Below are 4,866 nucleotides of genomic sequence, written 5' to 3'. Positions count from 1 at the left end.
TGAGAATTGCATGCTAGCTAGGGCTAAGGACTATTTAGTCAATAGGATGGCCAGTGTAGGTTATGCCTGGTTTGGCTACTCAACGCAAGAATGCTGCCTGCTTTTCCCTATAGGGGTTCTGGCCAACTTCGACTAACTAGTGAACGGATATGTAACGGTATCCGCAAGCTAGTTAGGGGGATGCGGTAAGGACTCCTAATGCAGCTGATGGCGGGAAGTAGGTCTTAGAGTGCGCTAGGGAAGCCTAGGATGTGATTAGTGGAAAGAGCATCGGTGAAAGGGACTTGGTGAAGTCGAGGAAATCCTTGGGGAAAGTACGAATAGATGTAGAAGGTAGTATTGGCCCGTAATACTGAAAGCAGAGGATCCGTACTCGATTCAAGGAGGGCTGAGATGGAACCTGGAAACTTGGAGAGTGTGTGAGACCCTTCGGGGGTATATATGATCCTAACAATTGCATTATTATTTTTCAGAATGGTGGTCACACGTGATGGAGCAGGGGGATAAGGACCTGGTTTGGGATCGGGTTCGGGACCGGGACCCGAGCATGTTGATGATGGGTTACGCGAGTTGATGGATCGCAGACATCGAGTCTGTGCAGCTGACTAGCTTTTGCCTGTAAGGGTCGAAGGTCCGTTTCGTTGCAGCTTGTTTGAGGGATAGAGCCAGGGATTAGTGGGAGTTGATTGGCGATACGTTGGGAGCCCCAGCCATTGAGGCTATGCCATGGGCAGATTTCGTGACCCGATTCAGGGCTGAGTTTGCACCAGCTGTGGAGCTTCAGCAGCTAGCCAGAGAGTTTTTGGATATAAGACAGACTACGGAGACTGTGGCGGAGATCACTGCCAACTTCCGGGAGAGGGACTTGTTGGTACCCTAGTATGCCGGGGATGAGGATATGAGGAGGACCCGATACCATGACATGCTACGGGCTGATATTCGGGAACATGTTAGTTTCTCTGCTTGCCCTACCCTGAAGTCCATGATTGCCAAGGCTAGAGAGAGAGATTGATTTGGAGCACATATGGAAGAGGAAGGCCACTGAGGGGCAGACGATGGGGGCTCCGGGGAAGAAGCCCAAGGGATCCGATGGTAGGCCGAAAGGCTAGACGGAGCGGGACCGCTATGGGAAATGCGGTCGGGCACATGATGGAGTTTGTCGCACTGGGCCGGGTTCAGGCTGCTATAAGTGCGGAAAGGTTGGGCATTTTGGCAGAGATTATACTGCCCCTGCTTCTGCGATTCAGACATTAGACTTGATTTGCTTCCATTGCAATCAGAGGGGCCATAAAAAGGCCAATTGTCCCAGGTTGCCAGCACCACCAGCAGAAGCAGCGCCGGCAGTGGGACCAACGTTAGTGAGAGCACGGGTTATGGATGGCCGGAAGGTCAAGTCGGAGGATCCGGTGGTTCGGAGCCGAGCATTTCAGCTGACAGCCGATGAGGCATGCGCTGCACCTGATGTAGTGACGAGTATGATTCTTTCCCTCTGATCTATTTATATGATGTTATGATATTGATATGTGCCCTGTGTATTTGTGTTTAGGATCGTTCCATGTGAATGGTATCCCAGTTCAAGTATTGTTTGATTCGGGTGCTACCCAATCATTTGTCTCTCTTGCGCTTAGCAAGAAGTTTCCTGAGTCTTCGGGCATGTTGGACTGCCCTCTAGAGGTCGAGATTGCAGACGACCGATCAGTGCGAGCATCGGAGGTCTACCGAGATTGTGTTTTGAGGCTGTTCGAGGAACGTTACCTAGTAGACCTGGTTCCTATACCGTTGCGGGGGAACAAGGTTATTATAGGCATGGATTGGTTGAGCCCCAATGGGGAAGTGATAGATTGTGCACATCAGCTGGTACGAATCAGGACCCCAAGTGAAAGAGAGTTGGTAGTTTAGGGTGAGAGGTCACAGCGAGGACCAACTGTATGTTCAGCAGTGAGAGCTAGGCGCTACCTTCAACAGGGTTGCGCAAGGTATATCGTGTATGTTATGGACACCCGGGAGGCGGGTAAGGTGACAGTGGGCGATGTACCCGTGGTGCGGGAGTTTATGGATGTATTCCTCGAGGAGTTGCCTGGGATACCTCCGGAGAGGCAGGTGGAGTTTAGGATCAACCTGGTCCCTGGCGCGGCTCCGATAGCCAAGGCATCGTATTGGTTGGCTCCTCCTGAGATGCAGGAGTTGTCTACACAGCTGCAGGAGCTGTTAGACAAGGGATTCATTACACCGAGCCCCGATTCTGTTTGTGAAGAAGAAGGACGGGTCGCATAGGTCTCATGAATCGCGTGTGTCGGCTGATGTTGGATCGGTCCGTGATTGCTTTCATTGACGATATCTTGGTTTATTCCAAGAAGCGAGAGCAGCATGAGGAGCACTTGCATGAGGTTCTGAGTACATTGAGGAGGGAGAGCTTATATGCTAAGTTCTCCAAGTGTGAGTTCTGGTTGCCCGAGGTGCAGTTTCTGGGGCACCTTGTCAACCAGGACGGGATATCAGTGGATCCGGCCAAGGTGGAGGCCGTAATGAGATGGGAGGTCCCGAGGTCTCCATCCGAGATTCAGAGCTTCCTAGGATTAGCGGGCTACTATTAGATATTTATTCAGGACTTCTCCATGATAGCCGTACCTCTGACCAGGCTGACGAGGAAAGTCGTGGTTTTTCGTTGGGGGCCCGAGTAGCATGCCACATTCGAGATGTTGAGATAGAGATTGTGCGAGGCACCAATCTTAGCCCTGCCAGAGGGCATGGAGGATTTTGTTGTGTATTGTGATGCATCCATCTTGGGTTTTGGCGCAGTGTTGATGCAGAGAGGGCACGTTATTGCTTACGCTTCGAGGCAGCAGAAGCCTCATGAGGCGAACTACCCAACGCATGATTTGGAGCTGGGGGCAGTTATGTTCGCCCTCAATATTTGGCGCCATTACATCTATGGGGTTCGTTGTACCATTTACACGAACCACAAGAGCTTGAGGTATCTCATGGACCAGCCGAATCTGAACATGAAGCAACGTCGGTGGCTTGACGTGGTAAAGGATTATGATTGTGAGATCATTTACCATCCGGGGAAAGCCAATGTGGTGGCTGACACGCTTAGCCGCAAGGCAACGCCGATCCGAGATATCTGCCTAAGGATGACAGTGGTGACTCCGCTTTTGGAGCGGATTCGGGAGGCCCAGCAGGAGGCTATGAAGGAGGAACATCGGAAGAGTGAGCAGATTATGGGGTAGGTTTCCTCCTTCGACTATGATAGCCGAGGGTTGTTGACTCTTCACCGTAGGGTGTGGGTCCCATATCATGGAGGCGTGTGTCAGGTTCTGATGCAGGAGGCGCACAAATCCCGGTTCTCCATTCATCACGGGGCGACGAAGATGTATAGGGATCTTCTTCTGGACTACTGGTGGCCCTGCATGAAGCGGGATATATATTGGTACGTGGAGCGGTGCTTGACCTGCAGGAAGGTTAAGGCCGAGCACGAGAGGCCCCACGGCAAGATGCAGCCATTGGAGATTCCGTTGTGGAAATGGGAAGACATCACGATGGATTTTATCACCAAGCTTCCTAGGACCACGCGGGGAGTGGATTTGATCTAGGTCATCGTCGATCGATTGACCAAGAGCGCCCACTTTATCCCGATTCAGGAGAGCATCTCGGCCGAGAAATTGGCTGATATTTATATCAGGGAGGTGGTGGCACGGCACGGAGTGCCAGTTTCATTGATTTCAGACAGAGATGTGCGGTTTACTTCCAGGTTCTGGAAGAAGTTCCTTGACGAGCTGGGTACTTGTTTGCATTTTAGCACTGCTTTTCACCTGTATACAAATGGTCAGAGTGAGAGGACCATCCATACTTTGGAGGATACATTGCGGGCATGCGTGCTAGACTTCGGTGGTAGCTGGGATACCTATCTTCCCTTGGCTAAGTTCTCATACAACAGCTACCATGTGATTATTAACCGTCCTCCTTTTGGGATGTTATATGGAAGGAGGTGCAGGACCCCGATATGTTGGGGTGAGGTAGGCTAGAGGGTCATGGGGAGCACCGAAGTGGTGCTCAAGATGACTGAGAGGATTCAACAGGTTCTGAGCAGGCTTCAAACTGGTCAGAGTCGGCAGAAGAGTTACGCCGACAAGTGCCGGTCAGACCTGGAATTCCAGGTCGGCGATATGGTTCTCCTGAAGGTATCGCCATGGAAGGGCGTCATCCGATTCAGGAAACGGGGCAAGTTAGGCCCCAGATACATTGGACCTTTTAGGGTTCTAGCCCGGGTAGGCAAGGTGGCGTATAGGCTGGATCTGCCAGCCGAACTCAGTCAGATACACATCACATTCCATGTTTCTCAGTTGCGAAAGTGTCTGGTGGACGACTCAACGGTGGTATCCCTGGAGGATCTTCAGGTCGATGGCAGCCTGAATTACATTGAGCGACCAGTGGCAATCCTCGACCGGAAGTCGAGGGATCTGAGGAACAAGAGGGTGGAACTTGTGAAGGTGCAATGGCAGCACCGGAATGGTTCAGAGTGAACTTGGGAGCCGGTGAAGGAAATGATGGAGTATTACCCCGAGCTGTTTCAGGATCGAGCAACAGAATTCGAGGACGAAGCGTAAAATAAGAGGGGGAGATTTGTAGCACCTGGTTCCTGGTATGTATGATTTATCTGATTATTTTACATTTTTAGCCTTGGACTCGGTGAGTCGTAGGCTAGATTTGCCGAGTAGGAACGGGATTTTGAGCACGTTTAAGTTGGTGACTCGGCGAGTCCATATTCTGGACTCGGCAAGTCTATCAGTCTGAAAGAAACCCTAATTTCAAGGGATTGCACCCTATTTAAACCCCCCTTATGCGCCCCAAGTTAGCCTCCTTCAC

The sequence above is a fragment of the Lactuca serriola genome, chromosome 3 (genome assembly GCF_051521515.1).
Source record: "Lactuca serriola cultivar US96UC23 chromosome 3, Lser_US96UC23_V15, whole genome shotgun sequence".
Lineage (NCBI taxonomy): Eukaryota > Viridiplantae > Streptophyta > Magnoliopsida > Asterales > Asteraceae > Lactuca > Lactuca serriola.
The sequence above is the reverse complement of the archived record's forward strand: the minus strand, read 5'-3'. Positions refer to the sequence as shown.